Genomic DNA, 11,709 nt, shown 5'->3' with positions numbered 1-11,709 from the left:
GGATGCAGCGTGTTATGTAGATGTTCGTGATGGAGGGAAAAGAGACCCCAATGATCTTCTCAGCTGTTCTCACTATTCTTTGGAGGGTCTTGCGGTCAAAGGCGGTGCAGTTCCCAAACCAGGTAATGATGCAGCTGCTCAGGATGCTCTCTACAGTACCTCTGTAGAAGGTAGTGAGGATGGGTGATGGGAGATGGGCTTCCCTCAGCTTCCGAAGGAAGTAAAGATGTTGCTGGGCTCTCTTGGTGATGGAACTGGTGTTCAGGGTCCAGGTGAGGTTCTCCACTATGTGAACACCAAGGAACTTGATGTTCTTGACGATCTCCACTGAGGAGTCGTTGATGGCAAGCGGGGAGTGATCTCGCCTTGCTCTCCTGAAATCAACAACCATTTATTTTGTCTTGTCAACATTCAGGTACAGGTTGTTGACCTTACACCAGCTCACCAGTTCTCGCACCTCCTCTCTGTATGCTGACTCGTTGTCTTTGTTGATGAGACCCACCACGGTCGTGTCATCAGCGAACTTGATGATGTGATTCGAACTGTGCATCGCTGCACAGTCATGAGTCAGCAGTGTGAACAGCAGAGGGCTGAGTACGCTGCCCTGGGGAGCACCAGTACTCAGTGTGGTGGTGTTGGAAGTGCTGCTCCCAATCCAGACAAACAGGTCTACCAGTCAAGAAATCCAGGATCCAGTTGCAGAGGGAGGTGTTCAAGCCCAGTAATCTCAACTTTCCAATCAGATGCTGAGGAACAATGGTGTTGAATGCTGAACTGAAGTCTATGAACAGCATTCTTACGTAGGTGCCCTTTTTATCCAGATGTGTGAGTGCCAGATGAAGTGTGGTAGAGATGGCATCATCTGTAGAGCAGTTGGGGTGGTACGCGAACTGCAGGGGGTCCAGAGAAGGGGGAAGCTGGGTCTTGATGTGTCTCATGACGAGTCTCTCGAAGCACTTCATGATGATGGATGTGAGTGCGATGGGACGGTAGTTGTTGAGACACGACACCGTTGGCTTCTTAGGCACGGGGACGATGGCGGTGGTCTTGAAGCATGTTGGGACCACGGTGCAGCTCAGAGAGATATTGAAGATGTCTGTCAGGACGTCTGCAAACTGGTCAGCACATTCTCTGAGCACACGACCCGGGATGTTGTCTGGTCCAGCAGCTTTCCGTGGGTTAACTCCACGCAGAGTATGCCTCACATCAGCCGCCGTCAGGCACAGCACCTTGTCATTTTGCGGAGGGCTGGACCTTTCTGCTGCAACGTTGTTCTGTGCTTCAAACCGTGCATAGAAGTCATTCAATGCATCTGGGAGGATGGCATCACTGTCACAGGAAGGTGATGTTTTCCTGTAGTTAGTAATGGCCTGAATGCCCTCCCACATGTGCCGTGTATCACCAGTGTCTTTGAAGTGTCCATGGATCCTCTGTGCGTGTGCACGCTTTGCTTCCCTGATCGCATGTGACAGTTTGGCTCGTTTTCCTGAGAGCCACCTGTTCTGAAGGCTGAGTCACGGGTCCTCAGTAGCATGCGCACCTCAGCAGTCATCCATGGCTTCTGGTTTTGGCATGTGGTGATGGTCTTGGAGACAGTAACATCATCAATGCACTTGCTGATGTACCCAGTCACTGATGCTGTATACTCTTCCAGATTAACAGTGCCACCGTCAGTAGCAGCCTCCTTGAACAGGATCCAAATCGTCTGCTCAAAACAGTCCTAAAGAGCAGAGATGGCTCCTGCTGGCTAGATTCTCACCTGCTTCAGAAGCGGTTTCGAGCGTCTGACGATCGGTTTATAGGCAGGAATCAACATTATAGACATGTGGTCAGAGTATCCGAGGTGGGGGCGTGGCTCCGCCCGGTACGCACCGGAAATGTTTGTGTAAACGAAATCCAGCGCGTTCGCTTCTCTCGTTGCAAACGAGACGCTATAGGATAGTGTACCACGCCGACCTTAGCATCATTAGCAATCGTTAGTCAAGGTTTATGATTTTACATCTTAGATGCAAAACGGTGTTATTCAAGTCCAGATAATCATCACCATTGCCTGCCACATATAATTCGATCAGAGAACTGTCGGTAATGGCTGAAAGCAGTGGGATTTCTACGTATGTGTACTTTTCGATACTCATTTGGGTGTAAGGTAATGTTAAAATGTCTAGTTCCGACTTGGTACACTCAGTCGACAGACTATGCAGGAAGGCCATAACGTTAGAATATGTTCTGTTTTCTTCGTTTGTTAGAGGAAGAGGATGAAGAACGCTTGTTACTTCTTCGTCTGTTCTTCTTCACACTGACTTTACTCTTGGTGATCTTATGATTTTTATTTATGGATACAGCACGCCTACCTGGAGGACGTCTAGCGTTCTTGTAAGCGATAGCCGCTAGTCCTGACCCTTTTGCGCATGCGTTTGACGAGTGATAATATTACTTACCATGTCATTTACAATTCCTTTTGCGACAGATTTTAAATGAGGTTTTGCTATAGAGATACCTATTTTAATAATGTGTACAGCTATCCTTTATAGCGCATTGAATATACCACTGGGTCTAAAGTGAAACTTTGCCATAAATTTCCCATACAGAAAGGGTATATGAACGTTTTGATCAGATTTCACCTCAGTGGTAATATCGCTTATGAGAGATTTGCTAACAGGTACGCAGTATGGCTTGTCGTACGTTAAAGTGACGATTTTGTTGTTCTTCCCAGTTATATATACACATCTCTGCAAAGGAACAAAACTGTCCCCTACTCTCTGATATTGTATAATATCTGTATATATGAACATGGTGTAAAACCCCGCGTGAATGTCGGCGGGGAACGGTGCTTCTGGCTCATCACGTGTGAGAGGTTTATGATCCAGCCCCAGAATGAGTCAAAGGTTTCCTTGAGTCCATAGCGAATAGGGTTTGCTAGTTGTCAGGCGAATTTTGTGTTTCACGGGTTGGTAATCGATTTTTAGATCAAGAGAGAAACTTTTTATCTCCTTATTAATTTCCTTAACCAGATGTTCTATACTATTATAATACCCTTGGTTCAGAAATACCATACCATTTTCTCCTTCTGCAGAGAGTTTAACAAAAAAGACACTTTCCATGTCCAGCTCCTTCAGCGAGTACTGTGTGTGGGTATTGTACCTCGGTGAGTGTGACCTCCCATCCCCCCATCAACTCTATAGACTTCAGAAATTTGTTTGTGTAGCACAAAATCTTATTATCGGGGTAAATATCTTTGGAGGCGTTGCTCGGTAGAGTCACGTGGAATCCGCTCTCTTCCATGGTGATCGGATTATAATTTCATTTTGATTTAGCACCCCCCCTTTTAACCTTTCACAATGTTAAGGATGTTCTCGGCCGGAATGCAGGAGTTAAATTTATTGGGCCACCCAACCCACTTGATCAAGCACATCTTTTTTCGGTTCCTAGTTTTTTCAGATATCATTTTTTCTATTTTAAAGGCTTTGTCTTTTCCCACTATAATCTTGTACCTCCTGTTCATAAAAGGTCCCATCTATATTTTCTCCATCAATATCCTGAAATTTGTATACGGGAGGGTCTCTCCTTAGACATTCAGAAACGGTAAAAATATTCATCTGTAAAGTTCTGCTCATACCCTTTCTCAAACTGTCGTTTTAATCATGAAATTCTGACTGTATCACTGACTCTAAACTTCAATCTTAGTTTTTCCACCTTTTTCGGTTGCAACAGCCCATACAAGGTTTTAAACACCATGAAGGAATTTCCTTCTTTCACTTCAACGGGTTTCATTTTAATACTACTGTGATAACTGTTGTTATAAGCATGAAGCAAGTCCTGTACATCGATATATTTTCTCGTATTGACAGCTGTGAAGTAACTCCACATTCTATTTTTCAACATCCTGTTGAACCATTCACACACTGATGCTTTTTGCCCCGTCCAGGTAGCAAAGTGATTGTCATTATGTTTTTTCATTAATGTTTTGAAACTTTTATTAAAAAATTATTTCCCTTCATCATTCTGAAGTTTTTTAGCAACTCTGCCTTCTTTTAGAATCGATACAAAGGCTTTGGTAGCCTTGGCACCTGTCTTGTTTTTCATCACGCGTACCCAAGCATACTTGGAAATTATATCTATACACGTTAACATAAATTTCCTGTTCCCATTATGTTCCGCTATGTTGGTCTTGTCCACCAAATCGGCCTGCCATTGTTCATCTGTTTTTTACAATGACTCCGTTTCTTTTAAATTTCACAGAGATTGGTTTATGTAGTGTGTACGCATCCTGAGCTGCTAACCAATTTTTGATTTCCTTATCGCCAACCTGTTTACCCATTTCATCCACCACGGACCTTTGCAGACTCTCGACCCCTCCAGAGGATCCCGGGTTTGAAGGAGTGTAGTAAATATTTTTCAGCAGACAATCAGTCATGGCGAAATGATTGAAACACAGTGAATAGAGTGCTAGAATGGATTATGGTTTTATTAGCATACTTTTAGCAAAAGAGGATATGTTTGTTACGTTCAATTAAAAATGAAAGCATGCAATCAAAGGTTTTATATGTCAACCTTCTCATCGTTACTTAGTTTCAAAACACATACATCTATTATTAGGACAACTCGACATCTGGAGGAGGTTTAGTGGTGTTCTCAATCAGTCCAGCTACATCTCAACTACAGGACTTCACAAACTCAGGTAAGTACCTTCTCATATTATCTCAATCCTTTATTTCATACATCCACAAATCAAGCATCTGAAATGTGCTTCACAATTCCTGTCCACATATCCCACAGATCTCCTTGACACAATCACAGATGTTGCAATCTCAGCAACCTCACTGACTCACAACGCTTCAGACCATCACATATTGTGTTTGCAGGAGGGCTTTGGAACTGCCAATCTGCTGTCCAGAAGGCTGACTTCATCTCAGCATTAGCATCCCTCCACTTCCTACACTTCCTGGATCCTGACAGAAACATGGATCACCCCTGAGAACTCGGTGACTCCGGCTGCCCTGTCCTCTGCCTTTTCATTTATCCATTCTCCAAGGCGTCTCGGCAGGGGTGGTGGCACAGGTTTACTATTGTCTCGAGAGTGGCGTTTCACTCCACTTTCCTTCTCTACTCTTTCCATCTCCTCTTTTGAATTTCATACCATTATAGTGTCTTTCCCCACCAAACTTCTTATCACTGTCATCTACTCCCCTCCAGGTTCCCTAGATCACTTTATTGATGAGCTCGACATCCTCCTGTGTCAATTCCCTATTGAAGGAAATCCACTCATTCTCCTTGGTGACTTCAACCTTCCATCAGACAAGCTGCATTCCTCCTGCATCCTTCCGCTGTTGACAACATTCAACCTCACCCTCAACCACTCTCCTCCGACTCACAAAGCAGGCAATGTTCTGGACCTGATCTTCACCCATACCACCACAACATCAGACATTGCAGTCACCCCCCTCCACCTCTCGGACCATCACTTTCTATCCTTCTCGCTTTCCCTTCCTTCTCTTTTTATCCAGTCCTCTCCAACATATTCCTCCTCCTTCCATCATAATCTGCACTCCATAACTCCCTCTTCCCTTACTTCTTTTGTCCACCCTTCCTCACCCTGACTCTCTATCTTCTCTCTCTTTAGATACAGTTACAAATTCTTTCATTTCTGCACTCTCCTCATCAATTAATCTTCTGTGCCCTCTCTCCTCTAGACCTGCTCTGCACCTGCCCCCTGGCTAACAGAAACACTTCGCTGCCACAGGAGAGAACTAAGGACTGCAGAGAGGCGGTGGAGGAAATCTCACCTAGATTCAGACCTCAGCTCATACAAGTCTCACCTTTCCAAGTTCTCATTGGAAGTAAGATCTGTAAAGCCATCCTACTGAAGAGAGAAATTCAAATCATCAGCATCTGATCCACGTAAGCTCTGCACTATTTTTTCTTCTCTCCTTAGTCCTCCCCTCCCCCTCCTTCCTCATCTCTTACTCCAGAGGATTTTATCACCTTCTTTGAGGAGAAGGTTGCAGCAATCCGCCAGTCCTTTTCCTCTGTTCCCACCCCTCCAACCAACGTGTATTCCCCAACATCCAACTCTCTGACTTATTTTTCTCCTCTCTCCACAGATGAAATCCTTCAACTCCTGACTTCCAGCAATCTGACTACATGTCCGCTGGATCCAATTCTTTTTGCTCTGTTACAGACAATCGCAAGAGATCTGCTTCCTTTCATCCCTATCATCATCAACAACTCCTTATCTTCTGGATACGTGCCTACTGCATTCAAAACCGCCAGGGTGGTACCAATCCTCAAGAAGGCCACACTTGACAGCTCCAGCGTTACCAACTACAGACCGGTATCACTTCTCTCTTTCCTCTCAAAAGCCCTCGAACGAGCAGTCAATTGTCCTTTTTATCACCCAGAACCAGCTGCATGATCCCAATCAGTCTGGCTACAAACCGGCACATTCTACAGAAACGGCCCTCATAGCGATGCCGCTAAAGCTGCCAAACAGTCATCTGTTTTGATTCTTCTAGACCTTTCAGCAGCCTTTGACACAGTGAACCACAACATTCTTCTCTCTGTTCTTTCCAGGCTTGGTGTGACTGGCTCTGCTTAGAGATGGTTCATTCTACAATTGGGGAACCAGGACAGAGAATCTAGTTGCTTGTCTTTCATTAGACTTGAAGCATGGTGTGTCAAGCTGAGCTGTAATCGAGGTTCAAAGTACTTGAGGTATGGATTGGACTTTCACTTTTGAAATCATGTATCAATGTATCATGGGCTGGTCCATTTATGCCTTTGTATGTGAACTTCAAGGTTTTAAATCTGATGTGGGCAACTACTGGAAGCCAGTGAAGGGAACGCAGCAGCGGAGTATGTGTGAACTTCAGAGGATTGAAGACTACTCATGCTGCTACATTCTGGACAAGTAGAGGCCTGATGGCTCTTAAAGGAAGACCAGCAAGTAGCAAGTTGAAGTAGTTTAGCTTTAATATTACAAGAGACTGCACAAGCACCTGGGTATCTTCCACATATTCCAGTTCATACATATAATTACTAATAATTTTTTTTGTTAGTTTATTTGTTTGGTTTTCTACAATCAGTTATGCAAACCAATTATGCGCTGGCAATTGTGACCCTATTTCCATAAATCCAAGCTCTGTACTCTAAAAATTAACCTATGCTTATATTATGTGAAGACCAAAACTGGTGCTAGTAACTGTCTTCCATACTACACTTCTACCAACCATGAAAAACACATGCAAGAGGATATTTAATTAATTGAGAGTATTTAAATGTAATAGCAACATGCTCTTTGTATTTGTCATATTATATAAATTCTGTTCCTTTTGTGTTTTGACTGAAACATCCCTGCAGTGTTTTTTTTTTTTTTTTAAATGGGGACTGGATTCCTAGTATGGAGAATTAAGACAGTTGTTTGCTCCTAGAATCATTCCAGGCCTGTTCATCAGCACTGTTGGCTCCTGGAATCATTCCAGGCCTGTTCATCAGGACGGCCCCAAAAAAGACAAGAAGTTGTGAACAGATTTTTTGGTGATGAGTGCAAGGTATCTTTATCTACAATGAGACCCTAACAAACTCAACAAACGGATGAGTTTGTTATCAAAGAGAAAAGGAGAGCAACTTTTCATCTTGGGCAGAAGCTGGTTCATGATAAGGATGCATAATTTTCTATCCTGGATGTTAAGCTTGAGGAACTGCTGTCAGCAATCAAACTTCAACCTGAGGATAGGGTTAATAAGTTTTGTATTCACAGATTATTTAATTAGTGTTCCAAATGCTTTTGTCAAACCAAAAATATACTGTATATAATCTATCATGGGACAGTGATATGTCTGCAGTTCTGTTGCTGCATCTGCTTCCGCCAACATCAAGAGGCAAATATATATAAATATTATCTTGGCTTTTGTCTTGTGCACACCATATTTTTGATTTGCTGCTCATTTAGTGGTTGGAACAGTATATATGATCTGATTTTGTTTTGTGTTGTGATGAGGGATCATTGATTTGTATAATGATATGTTTAAATGTTATGCCATTCCCAAATTCCTGTATATGCTGGCATAATTTCTATTTTATTCAAGCATAAATATTCACACTTGAGAATTAGTTGCAGAGAATAGCTCATCCCGTTCTTTATTGCAGGTCAACATTAACAAACATTATTGAAGCATCCTCCAGAGAATGTCTGGCAATCATACAAAGAACTCAAGTTTTATACAGTTTCTGTAATGCTGATGGCACAGAAGAAGCAAGAGGCAAAGTTGAACTAACGTGCTCTTTATTTTCCATCACAATCAAGGTATGTGATAAAGTAATCCACTGAGAGGCTTTGAGAGTCGAGGTGAGAAGTACTGAGGGATCACCGTAGTCCTCTTGGCCGCTAATGTGCAGAATTGTTCTTTTGGACCTGTGGGTGTATAAATAGGGAGACAAGTGATGAGGAGCAGGTGTCTCCAATCAGTACTCAGATGATTGGGAACAAGGTAGACAAACGGTACAGCCCTCGTCTGACGTGGGCATGTGCCTCCTGGTGGTGGACCGGCCAACCATGACAGTTTCCAACATTGATCATATAATTGCCCTACATTCATTTACCTACTAGAGTTTGAAATCCAAATCCATTATATCCAAACCATACATTATTCAATATATGTAAATTGATATTCAATACCTATACCAGTTGGAGCTTGGTACCATTACAGTCCAAGGAGAATACTTTAGTCTTTTTTAAAAAAAATGAATTCATCTTCAAGATGGGATTGTTTTTAAGTATCTTCCTCTACCTGGTGTAGAGATGATATGCTTTACACAGAGGTTTGATGAAACCTACCCAGAATCCTTTGTAGAAGCCTGTATACAGATCATTTTAAAAAGGAACAGAATCGATAAAGCTCTGCTTTAACTAGCCTTTAATATTGCATCCTCCATGGTAACCTACAGGAAGAAGCCAGTCTCATTACCTTCCTTAAGAGAGCGGATGCAAGGCAGCCCATCCTCCTCTGCATCAGTGAGCAAAAGAATGAAATCAAAAGTTCTACATTTTCGACTAGAAGGCTGATCCATGCAAGGGTCAGACATTGGTGGGTGCTTTTGATGAGCCGTTTAAAGCTCACTACATCTTCATTCTCTCCTATGATGAACCTCTATGCAATTTCTATGCATTAATGCAAACTGCGGTGTATTGGAACTGCAAAGGAAAGCCTACATGTTAATCTGAGAGAGCATAGTTGTTGTAGCATGATGATTGAACTGACTGCTTTTAGTTGAATAATGTTCATGTTTTGTCTGCAAAGTGTACCACAAAAATTGTTCACTTCTTTGTCAGCAATTAAAATTTCACCATCATTTATATGCTGGCAAAAAGTTGCATCTGAAATCTGAACTGTGGAAAGGATGTTCTTTTTTAAAATTAATTCATTAATTTTTTTTTACTTATGGTGGCTTCAGAAAGCATCTCAGCATTGTTCACTGACAAACCTTAGATTCCAATGTGGGTACTGGCCCACTACACAAGATACTACACAAAGTGAATGTGAAGTGGAATTTTCAAGTGATCAAGTGATCAACCAGTATGTTTAACTTTTTTTGCTGCTTTGCAAACTGTTCCTTCATACAACTCTTATGAACAACTGAGGTTCTGTTGTTACACATTTGCAAACATCTCTCTGACAGCACTGTCCAACCATAGTTAGTTCAGTGGAAGATTTTATGATGTTCAGAGCCAAACATGAAAGTTTTCAAAACCTTTCTCCTGAAGCTAAGGATTCAGAATTCTATAAAAAAAAATAGAATACTGTATTAATCAATTGGACAATCCTTTTTCAGCATTAAACACACAGGCAAAGAAACATAAATATTATGATGAAAGATGGGAAATAGTTGAAACATGTCCTTGAAGTGAGAATGAATGTATGTAGAGGTAGAACTACAGGTATATTCAGCCAGTTCCTTGTAACAGACAAGTATATGTATGTGTCCATTCTGGGTACTCTCAAATACATTTTCAAAAAGAAATCAGAGCTTCTTACAGGACAAATTGAGTGATAAGGGCATTTACATTAATATTAGACATTAATATTGGTGCATATTTCCAAAATCATTCCCTATTCCCACAGCCGAGGTATTTTCTACAGATTTTGAAACTGATAACCCTTTAGGGTCGAAAAGGGAGGTCCACAAACTTAGTCATAGTTTTTTGAAAAAAAGAAAAAAATTCCACCTATGTGTAAATCTGTGCTAATGAATATACATCTTGCAGCTTTGTTCTACATTGAAAATGTGACAGAAAAAACCCAAACAAACGGAAAACAAAAGCAATGTAGCTTCCTTCTTTTGAAAGACCATCAGTAATGCAGATATCCAGATAATTCTGCATTATATGGCTGGTTAGGTTATGTGGAATTTTTAGTGGAACAAATTTCTGTCAGTTTTGTTTGACTAGTAATGAAGTAGTACAGTTTGTATTTACTGGGGATCATCCTGGTCTAATATGGTGTCCTAAAGACCTTCATACCGTAAGGCACTAACTGAAAATCCTACATTCAGTATTTAGTGTTAAAAAGTGTGTATTCAGTTCTTTACAGTATTTTAATAACTCTGACTACTATGTTTTAGACAAAGCACAATTTGGTAGATGATGTTGTACGGTATGAATTTAAGTTGCTTTTTCATTAAAGGGCTATATCTCTATTAACGCAATGTATGGCAGAATACAGAGCTTTAATTATGGTTACACAGAGCATAAAAACAAGTAGGTTACAAATAGATGATAAACACTTGGGTTTGAACATTATCTAGTCATAATGTATTCTATGCAACACTTCCCTTATATTTGATGGTGATGTTGAAATGGATGACAATCATTGGAACCTCTTTTTGATACAAATAGTAAACATAGTGTTTTCCCAAGTCATAACTGATGGGATATGTTACATGAAACATAAGCTCTGTGATCACTATAAGATACTTAAGTCCATGTTTCTTGACAAAAGGTATATCCCCAAGTACTACTTAATGGTACACTACCTATGAGGTTTTTTTTTTTTTTTTTAAAGGCACTCTTATCCACATTTCATGTATGAGGTTCAAGGCTAAACATGTTTTCAAAATGTCTAAGAAAAATTTCAGAAATCTCATAATCTAGTAAAACATCATCAACTTCAATTGGCATTGGAACTTTATTACAAATGATCAATTTTCTGTAACATGGAGCAGTGGGTCAGAAATTATGGTATTGAGTACCAGGTTAATTTGTTCATATGCAATGGACCATGACATGATCTCTTGGAGTTCCAAAAGATCTGTAATATAAAGAACATGTATTATGACACACTTTAATGCATTCTGTATTGTGGAGACAAATGATTCCTTCTGTGTAGACCACTTATTTCAAAGCCTTAAAGAATTATTCTAATGAGAATGAAATCTAATGTTGAGATCTAATGATCTAATTATATCTAATGATAATATTCTAATGAGAATGATTACAGAGCATACATAGTGACTTATTGTTACATTTTGAAATCTGACCAGTGAATGTGATTTGAATGATTCACTGAAAGTGGTGCACATGTATGAAAAAAGATATGCAAAAGCAACAAAAAACAGTATGCAATTCATTTTCTAGTAATTTTAGAATTAATTGCAGTATTGCACACCGTGCAAAATAGTGTGAATATTGAGGAAACCCCTTAAGTATTAAGAAAT

At 40.7% G+C, this 11,709-nt stretch overlaps 2 long non-coding RNA genes across 2 annotated transcripts; both read left to right on the top strand.

Moving 5' to 3' along the window:
• Positions 1–1,825: 1,825 nt before the first annotated feature.
• Positions 1,826–4,892, top strand: LOC118242227. Its single transcript, XR_004776678.1, has 4 exons — positions 1,826–2,146; positions 2,247–2,373; positions 4,597–4,678; positions 4,863–4,892. It is a non-coding gene; the product is annotated as an uncharacterized LOC118242227 (long non-coding RNA).
• Positions 4,893–6,290: 1,398 nt separating this feature from the next.
• Positions 6,291–7,343, top strand: LOC113568186. The gene is made up of 3 exons (XR_003409553.2): positions 6,291–6,331; positions 6,571–6,711; positions 6,796–7,343. It is a non-coding gene; the product is annotated as an uncharacterized LOC113568186 (long non-coding RNA).
• The last annotated feature ends 4,366 nt before the right edge of the window (positions 7,344–11,709 follow it).

Source organism: Electrophorus electricus, chromosome 11 (genome assembly GCF_013358815.1).
Source record: "Electrophorus electricus isolate fEleEle1 chromosome 11, fEleEle1.pri, whole genome shotgun sequence".
In the NCBI taxonomy this organism is placed as follows: Eukaryota; Metazoa; Chordata; class Actinopteri; order Gymnotiformes; family Gymnotidae; genus Electrophorus; species Electrophorus electricus.
The sequence above is the reverse complement of the archived record's forward strand: the minus strand, read 5'-3'. Positions and strand labels throughout refer to the sequence as shown.